Source organism: Alligator mississippiensis, chromosome 5, assembly GCF_030867095.1.
Source record: "Alligator mississippiensis isolate rAllMis1 chromosome 5, rAllMis1, whole genome shotgun sequence".
In the NCBI taxonomy this organism is placed as follows: domain Eukaryota; kingdom Metazoa; phylum Chordata; order Crocodylia; family Alligatoridae; genus Alligator; species Alligator mississippiensis.
This window is the reverse complement of record NC_081828.1, coordinates 88,347,949-88,358,344: the sequence shown is the minus strand read 5'-3', so window position 1 is coordinate 88,358,344 and position 10,396 is coordinate 88,347,949.

The window sequence follows — 10,396 nt, the reverse complement described above, 5'->3', positions numbered from 1 at the left end:
GCAGGCAGGGAGCAGGAGCAGGGGCAGGGGCAGGTCCAAGGCCTGGGAAAGCTCACCCGCAGTGCAGGACTTACCACATGTCCAGGCATGGTAAGGCTCATGGCTTCGTAGAAGGCTCCCATTGTAAGGTTTGACCTAGAAACTACTATGCAAAGCCTAAGCAAAAGTGAATGTTGTGTGTCGAATGCCCATCTGCAATGTTAAGGGGCAGACAGTCTTAGATAGAGGAAGCTTGAAAACAAAAAACAGAATCAGAGGTACTGGAGCAAAGAGCTCATTAAAATACTAAAAATCACACCCCGAGGAGGGGAAGATATATGCTAATGAAACATATATGTATGTTAATGAGATACATAGCTAAAACACAGGTATAGAGACATGCTCAGTAAAGAACTCCTTGAGTCACTCCTTTATAACCAATTAGCAAACAAGGATGCTTATGAAGATTCAACCTCTGGTATATAAGGGGTTCAGTATTGAATGTGCTTGTGCTTGTCTTGGGAGATTCTTCTGCTTGCACCTTTTATTGCTAGCAATAAATCATTTTTATACTTTCACCCCTGGTATCTTTATTGGCCTTTGCATACCGGGCACGAACCCAGACTTGAGCTGGGGCCCAACAGTTTTTGGCGACCCAGATGGGACTGCCGTAGATAAGCTTTGCCCGGACTAACTGACGACCGGTTTATCTGCTTTTTCTTATCAAAAGTCGAGCGCGCCCCGGGATTTCTTTTCCCGGTGAGACTTTTGTTTCAGGAGAAGCTGGATCGCTGAGGCGGCAGTAGCCTAACGGTGCAACGCCATAGAGTGAAAGTATCAGTAACAGGCACCTGGGTGAGAGGGTAGAAAGGGCATAAGGCCTACCGTCAGTACGTCTGCCTGGGATTATCTCTGTAAGTATTCTGTCTGGCCTGAGTCCAAGACCAGTGATTTTTCCCCTGTGAGGACAAGGACTAAAAACAGATCCCCGGATCCCAGGTAAGTCGGACGGTCAGAACCGGGAAGGCAGTCCTGAAATGGGTACTATTAACAGTAAGGTTAGCAAATGTACCCCCCTCTCTTGTGTATTGAGACATTGGGCAGAGTTTGGTGAGGATGCTATGACTAAGAAGAAAGCTAAATTCTTCTGTGAAACTGCGTGGCCACGCTATCAGCTAGATGATAAAGAATATTGGCCTCGGGAGGGAAGTGTTAATTATAATACCATCTTACAATTGATTTTGTTCTGCCGGCAGAATGGTAAATGGGAGGAATTGATGTATGCGCAAGCGTTTATGTCTCTTTGTAGAGATAAAAAAGTTTTGGAGGAATGTGGATTGGGGGAGGGGGTTGGGATCTGTGAGATGGCTGTGGCTCGACCAGCTGCAAATCCTGTCCTGGACTGTCCGGAGCCGGAGGCTCTTCCCCCTGTGTTGCCTTTACCTTATCCTCTTCCTCCTCCTCCTCCTCCTCCTGATTCATCTGATTCCTCGTTGGCATCTGCTCTTCCTGCTTCTTCCCCCCCTGAGGCAGAAGTTGTAAATACCCGCCGACATAGGGATCTGGAACAGCGCCAACCATGGCCGTCAGGTGTTTGGCAATCTCCAAACTCCCCGACTTCTCCTGATATAAGCCTGGGAGGAGGATGGAGAGTACAGTTAGAAGCAGACTCCGGGGTTAAGGGAAAATATCACAGGGAATCTGATTCTGGCCGTGGGAAGGGAAATGGGGTATTTCCCCTAAGAGAACAAGTGGTACCCGGGCCTCTCGAAGATGACGGTGAGCCAACCTACCGTCGAACCTTTGTGCACATTCCTTTTAATACCTCATATTTGTATAATTGGAAGAACAATAACCCCAGCTTGAGAGAGAATCCTGAAAAGGTACAGAACCAGTTTAAAATGATTTTCAAAACCCATAACCCAACTTGGGCAGATGTTCAGTCTCTTCTAGATATCTTGTTGACACCAGAGGAAAGGAGAATGGTAGTGAACAAAGCTCGTGAGTATGTGGAAAAGGAAATTATTGCAGGGAACCTGCAAGGAAATAGAGACGATCATGTCCCCATCCAGGAGCCAGATCGGAAACCAGACCAAGATATGACCTCCATCCATGCCTATCGAGAATATATCCTCTGAGGATTGAGAGATGCTGTGAAAAAACCTCAAAATCTCAGTAAGGTGCATGAGATTCGACAGGAGGCTAATGAGACCCCGAGTGCTTTTTTGGAAAGAATTTACAATACTTTCAGACAATACACTCGTGAGGATCCGGAGGATGCATCGAACGCTCGCATGGTAAATATGATCTTTATGGCTCAGAGTACACCAGACATTAGAAAGAAGTTGCAGAAGGCAGATGGAGCAACAGGTATGCCTATTTCCCAACTAGTAGACATTGCTTACCAAGTATTTACTAACCGAGAAAGTGTTCAGGAAAAGAAACAGGACAAGAAAGAGGAGAGAAAGATAAAAATGCAGGCAGCCCTAGTGGCAGCTGCAATCACGAGAAAACCTAGAGATGAGGGATCCTGGAGACAGCCGCAGAGACGGGGTCCATTAGAGAAAGATCAATGTGCCTTTTGCAAACGAAAAGGACATTGGAAGCGGGAATGCTCTTATCGAAAAGTTGGGGAAAGTGAAAAGAAGAAAGAGGAGAGCAGTGGATTGTTCACTTTTGGAAGGGATTCAGATTGAAGGGGACCGGAGGCCCAGGAGGGAAAGATAACCCAGATCCCAGTGTCCCCTGATGAGCCTCTGGTTAAAATGCAACTAGGGGACAGAGATGAATTGGTAGATTTTCTCATAGATACAGGTGCTGCCCATTCTGTTTTAACTCAAAAACTGAAACCTTTAAGTAAAAAGACTGTGCCGGTGGTAGGGGTTACAGGGAAGGCAGTAACACGATCCTTCCTACAGCCAATGACCTGTAATATTGGGCAGGCTGAAGTTACCCATCAATTCTTGTACATGCCAAACTGCCCCGTTCCCCTTTTAGGGAGAGACCTCCTCTGTAAACTGCAAGCTACGTTGTCGTTCCAGGATGGGCAAATGTTTTTAACAGTGCCTCCTGAAAAGGGGTGGCATTTACAGGCTTGCCTTCTCGGCCTTCTCCAAGAGGAGAGTTCCCCGGATATTCCTCAACCCCTGCTCGATGCTGTTGTTCCATGGGTATGGGCAGGTCACCGACCTGGGAAGGCTAAAAATGCTGACGCTGTGAAGATTCAACTTTTGCCAGGGGCCCAGCCTCCATGTGTGAAACAATATCCAATGCGGATGGAAGCCAGGAAAGGACTGAAGCCGTTAGTTGAACGGTTCCTGGAGTATGGCCTTCTCCGTGAATGTACATCAGCTTTTAACACACCCATCTTGCCTGTGAAGAAGCCTAAGAGTAATGAATATTGTTTCATCCAAGACTTGAGAGCTGTAAATAAAGTGGTTGTGAGTATATACCCGGCCGTGCCTAATCCGTACACCTTGCTATCTGCTTTGAACCCAGATCATAATTGGTTTACGGTTATTGATTTAAAAGATGCTTTCTTCTGTATACCGGTAGAGAAGGGATCTCAGGAAATATTTGCATTTGAATGGGAAGACCCAGATACTAGCATTAAGACTCAGTTGTGCTGGACTGTTTTACCCCAAGGATTTAAAAACAGCCCAACCTTATTTGGCAATGCATTAAGCAAGGATTTACGCAGGCTAGAATTGCCACTGTCCTGTGCTCTTTTGCAATATGTAGATGACTTGCTTTTAACAGCCACCACTGAAGCAAGCTGCCTGGAAGGAACAATTTGCCTCCTTAATTTTCTGGGTCAACAAGGGTATCGCGTTTCCAGGAAAAAGATGCAGCCCATATCCCAGAAGGTCACATATTTGGGATTTGAATTACAGCCTGGTCAGAGAGCCCTGTTGCCTGAAAGAAAAGAAGCTATATGCCGGCTGGCACCCCCAATAACAAAGAAACAACTACGAGGATTTTTAGGTACAGTAGGTTTTTGCAGGATTTGGATTCCAAATTTTGGGGTTATTGCAAAACCTCTATATGAGGCAACACACGGAGATGAAAAGGTACTCGAATGGACTGAAGAGCGTGAGCAAGCATTCTGCCAGTTAAAGCAGGCTCTCATTGAAGCACCCGCCTTAGGACTACCAGACATGAGTAAGTCTTTTTCCCTTTTTGTGCATGACCGAGGTGGGGTAGCCATGGGAGTCTTAACACAGAAATTGGGTAGCTGGCAACGACCAGTGGCATATTTTTCAAAAAAATTAGACTTTGTGTCATGTGGATGGCCTGCTTGTCTCCGGGCTGTTGCTGCTACCTGTCTGCTAATACAAGAAGCTGAAAAATTAACCCTAGGCCATGAAATGATTGTATATATTCCTCATGCGGTACTTACAGTCTTGGAACAGAAAGGAGGGAACTGGTTAACTCCGGGACGAATGGCTCGATATCAGGCCATCCTCCTAGATAAGCCTGAAATAAAATTAGCCATTTCTCGCAATGTAAATCCAGCAACACTGTTGCCATCTATGGGTGACACACCAGATCTTGTGCATGACTGTTTGCAAACATTGGAAACTGTTTATTCTTCAAGACCAAATTTGAGAGACAGACCTCTTGAAAAAGCTGACCTGGAGTTCTACACTGATGGCAGCTCGAGTATAGAGAATGGAATTCGAAAATCCGGATACGCTATCGTGACTACACAGAATGTGATAGAAGCAGGACCTTTAAACCCATCTGTTTCAGCTCAAAAGGCTGAACTCATTGCTATGACTCGGGCTTTGCAATTGGCGGCCAACAAAACTGTCAATATTTATACTGACTCTAAATATGTTTTCCTTGTTTTACATGCTCACGGAGCGCTATGGAGAGAGCGAGGTCTACTTGATTCACAAGGAACAGGCATTAAACATAGCAAGCAGATAAAAGCCCTCCTTAAGGCAGTCTGGGAACCAAAAGAAGTAGCGATAATGCATTGCAAAGCTCATCAAAAGAAAAATGATGATTCATCCACAAAAGGTAATTGATTTGCTGATGCTACAGCAAAGAAAGCAGCTAAAAAACCTCAGACAGACTTGCTGCCCGAAGTAAGTAATCTGTTACCTCTCCTCCCAGACTTATACCAGCCTGTGACACCACAGTACGGGGAAAGAGACAAACAATTGATAAGAAAGTTTCAAGCAAAGAAGGGGGAGCACGGGTGGCTAGTAGCAAAGGATGGCCGCATTATCATCCCAGCTGCCTGGGTTCATGTGGTAGTGAAGAGAGCTCATCATGGCACCCACTATGGACCCAGGGCCCTGATAAGGTGGATCAGTCACTATGTAACTGGAGTGGGATTAAGAGAGGCTGCCAAGAAGGTATCAGAGACATGTGAGGTCTGCCAGAGAAATAACCCAAAAGGAGGGAGAAAAGAAACTTCAGGACATCAGAGAATAGGCAATGGGCCTGGAGAAGAATGGCAGGTGGATTTTACTGAGTTACCCCAGCAACAGGGGATGAGATATCTCCTTGTCTTTGTGGACACTTTCTCTAATTGGGTTGAGTGCTTCCCATGTCGGACTGCCCAAGCCCAAGAGGTGGTCAAGGCATTCCTACGAGAAATCATACCTCGCTTCGGACTTCCAAAAGGAATAGGGTCAGACAATGGCCCACATTTCATTGCACAAATTACTCAAAAGGTTTCTGAGTTCCTGGGAATCAGCTGGCATTTACACACCCCTTGGAGAGCCCAGTCCAGTGGAAAAGTGGAACGTATGAATTAGACCTTAAAAAGACACCTTGCAAAGATTTGCCAAGAAGCTCGACGCAAATGGCCAGAGGCCCTACCCTTGGCCCTGTTGCGAGTAAGGGTCGCAGCACATTCTAAATTGGGATTAAGCCCATTTGAAATAATGTATGGTAAGCCTTACCCTCTGAGTCTGCCCATGAGTACTGAACAACAGTTACATGTTTTAGGAGAAGGAATTATTAGAGAATATGTATGGTCTTTGGTTTCTGTTTTGTCTTCCATTCATCAGCAGGTACAGGACGTGCTGCAGACACAGAACCAGTCTCCTACCCCGGAAAATCGATTATTACCTGGAAGTTACGCTCTTGTGAAAGATTGGAATGAGGAACCACTTCGAGCCAGATGGAAGGGCCCGTATAGAGTACTTTTAACGACCCCAACGGCAGCAAAGCTCGAAGGAATCAAGACTTGGATACATTCCAGTCGTCTAAAGCCGGTGGCTGAACCAGAACAAGAAGAAACTCCTGCAAACTCCAGGACTGGAGGCAGAGAACAGTGGAAGGTGGAGCCAATAAGGGACTTAAAATTCCTATTCAAAAGAAAGGAACTTTGAATAATTTGTCAATCTTTGATCAAGTTTTACAAGCCTTATTATGAAATTGTTCAAGGTTTTAGTGTGGGGCACCCTAATTTGTCCACTCCTACTTATAGGAGGGAAAAATCTTTTACCACAAGAATTTGACCCTCAGGAAAATGTCTGGATTTATCTGGCCCGGGAAATATTAAATAGAACAGACTTCTGCTTGGCAGGAGGGATCAATGCTCATCTGGTTTTTACCTCATGCTTAATTGCAGTACCTACCCCTTTGAAAATTTTACAGAATTATACTATGCTGAAAGATGTAAAGAAGAAAAATACATATCAGGATATATATAAGTGGGGGACTATTGTAAAAGAGAAAAGCAGAGACATGTTTTCTGTACGGGTTCAGGCAACAGCTAATGCTTCTGAATGTTTCTTAATAGTGAATTGTACCAGTAATTGCTTTAAATTGAACCAAGGTAGAAAAATCTTCTGTAATAAGACCAGTCAAATATCCTATGTATATACACATACCATCCTTCCTCGAGGATGGTTTCTGGCCTGCGGGAGAATGATATATTCATACCTTCCAGCAAATGCTACTGGGGGACCATGCACCATTGCCCAGATAACTGCAGCTCTTCCAAGGAAGTCTGACCTAATGCACACTGAACAGACCCCTCTTGGTGGGAGGTTTAAACGAGCATACACTACTCTCACTGCTGATTGTGACGAGAATGATTCCCCTGGACTATTATCTAAGGCAGAATACATAGCATTAGCTGCATCTATGATGGGGGTTCCGGGTCTTGCTGTAAGTAATAGCAGAAATCTTAATGCAGTAGCCTGTGTTTTAGCAAAAGGACTAAATGCTACATCTCGAGCACTCTCAGCCTTGAATGCTGAACAAAAACAACTAAGGGACGCTGTCTTAGAGAATAGAGCCGCTATTGATTATCTCTAGTTACAACACAATCTGGGGTGTGAAACCTTAAAAGGAATGTGCTGCTTCAACCTCACTGATAATTCTGTGCTAATTGAAGACAAAATTGGTGCCTTACAACGATTGACACAGACATTGAAAGAAACATCTGGCTTAGACTTTTCCTGGTTAACTTCCTGGCTTCCCAATTTTGGATGGTTGAAGCAGTTGTTTTGTATGGTTATTCTGTTTTGCTTTATAGGGATTATGATCTGTTTCTGTATCCATTGTATACCGGTTTGTATCGCATCTATCTTCAGGCCTAAGGTAAATCAAATGATTTTGCAAAAAAAGAAAGCTGAGAATACTAGATTTGTGTTAAGTCAAATTGAATGGAGCAATCATAATTAATAATAATTATAAATGCTCCAGATGAGGGAAATGTAAGGTTTGACCTAGAAACTACTATGCAAAGCCTAAGCAAAAGTGAATGTTGTGTGTCGAATGCCCATCTGCAATGATAAGGGGCAGACAGTCTTAGATAGAGGAAGCTTGAAAACAAAAAAACAGAATCAGAGGTACTGGAGCAAAGAGCTCATTAAAATACTAAAAATCACACCCCGAGGAGGGGAAGACATATGCTAATGGAACATATATGTACGTTAATGAGATACATAGCTAAAACACAGGTATAGAGACATGCTCAGTAAAGAACTCCTTGCGTCACTCCTTTATAACCAATTAGCAAACAAGGATGCTTATGAAGATTCAACCTCTGGTATATAAGGGGCTCAGTATTGAATGTGCTTGTGCTTGTCTTGGGAGATTCTTCCGCTTGCACCTTTTATTGCTAGCAATAAACCATTTTTATACTTTCACCCCTGGTATCTTTATTGGCCTTTGCATACCGGGCACGAACCCAGACTTGAGCTGGGGCCCAACACCATCAGTGATACAATCCAGCTGCACTAAGTGTCCACAGCCTGTGGTGTGCAGCAGCCCAGCCCTCAGCCAGGAACCACCCCCCCCCCCCCGGGAGAACCAGGTGGCTGACTACTCCTTGTGGTGGGATGCAGGGCTGGGAAGAGGGTGAGGCAGCCACTGGACAGGGATCCCCAAGATGCCAATGGATGCAGCAGCTGGGTAGATGGATGAGGCACAGTGCTGAAGGCCCAACATCCCCTCCTCTGGTGATGTATCACCCGAGGTATCAGGGCAGGGTGCAGGCAAGGTCAGGCCACCCTTTTGGTGGTAGCCACAGGGATGTGGCCTGTCTCCTGGTGTGTCAAAATGTAGGTCAATTCTCATGTGGAGGACATGGTCTTTTGGGCATAACCTACTTGTTAAGTAGGTGTTGTCCAGAGGATGGTCGCCAGCAGGGCTTCTGGGTGGATAGGTGATGTGGAATGGAGCTGGTGCAGATGGAGAGGGCATCCCAATGGGTCTGTCTTCACTGCCCCTTTTTATAGGGGCAGAACTTGTGTGACCCTAGTGACAGGAGGCATGCCCAGGCAAGGATCAACCCCTGGCATACTGAGCATGTGTACTCCATGCAGGGATGTGCAGTTTCAGGTGTCTGTAATGGTGAGAGTTGCTGGTTCTGCAGGGTCTTTTTGTCTTTCAAATGCTGGGTTCTTGTCTTTGTTCCTGGGTGAGGTCCGTGGTTCCTGGATGAATTCATGTGAGGTGTTGGCCCAGTCATTACAGGCCAGTCAGTAGAGGCCTGCTACCATTGTATTTCAATCATTCCCAATCATTCTCATTCATCTGGCAATCAATTTACATGGGGGTGGGGAGGGGTATGTGACTCATATAGTTGCAACATGGGATGCCCAGGCAGAGGACACAAGATGGAGGCTTGGCACATAAAATGGAAACTTGACATGACTTTGTTTCACTTACAAACACAGGCCTTAACCATACAATATCCATATGAAACAATAAAAATCAATATGAAAATGATAATAATACAATATATAACAGTAAGAATCAATACAAACCTAACAATAATACAATATAAAACAGTGGATATCCCAAACCAAAAACTTGCTACCAAAATAAAAAAAAAAAATGTTAAGCTTATCCTAAGTTTGAGCTCACTTATACTTACCGATAGGGAATAGAGAGGGAGAGAAAAGGTCAGAAATGGTTGGGGAAGGGGAGGGAATGCATTTTAAAATAAATAAGAAAAAAAGAAAAACTGGGGGTTTTGCTACAAGAATGCCACAAGATCACGTACCTCCTCACAGGTCCAGTCGGGGGCCCAGGCACTCAGAATGGTCATGGGCATGTGGACAGGTCTGGGGCTTGATTGGTATGATGTTTTACATGGTCTGCATGCTGACTCTCTGGGCCTCTCTGTGGGTGTTCCTGTGATACCAGGCCTGGACAACAGCACCCTGGACAGGGGCACAGCCAGGGATGGGGAGCCATGCAGCAGATGCACTTCACCACAGTGCCTGCAAAGAGACATAGCAGGGGTTGATCAGAATCAGGTAGCAGGTGCTGGCTCTACCACCACAGAGAGCAAGACAAGCACCCTGGGGGGCCATCTCAGGGCTGGGCAAAGGATGCAGCAGGCTGCAGCACTTGGCAACACTCACCTGTGGCTAAGGAGCATCTCCAGCTAGGGGACAGGATAGGCAGAGACTGCCTGAGTCCTGTCCAGGGAGTCCATATGAGTCCTGGTGGGCTTGTGCAGACAGAACTGGCTCCTTCAAGCTCTCTGTGCTGTATTCCCCAAGGCACAAAATGTCTGGAGGCTTTTATAGCCTGCAGCTAAGGGCTGCCAGACAGCAACCCAGCCATGGAAGAGGAGAGGCTGCCAGCCAGGATCCCTGGGGCTGGGCTCCGGCTGGCCACCTACCAGCTGGGCAGACCCAACACTATAGTCCTTGCATTAATGCAGATTAAAGTGTCTACATGTGTGTTAATGAGCTTTAACTAATCACGCTTAAATTTGATACTTGCTTTATGCAGGTATCAAATTTAGGCAGGATTAGCCTAAATTCGCCATTTATAGATGTGTAACTTTAATGCACTTTAAATTGGGCTAATGTGCATTAAATGCCCATGTGTAGACATGCCCTTTGGGTACAATATTTACCTTTAGCCTAGAAAATGGAGTACTTCCATTCTCTTGTTGTCATAAGACTGACTAGGATTGACTCCCCAC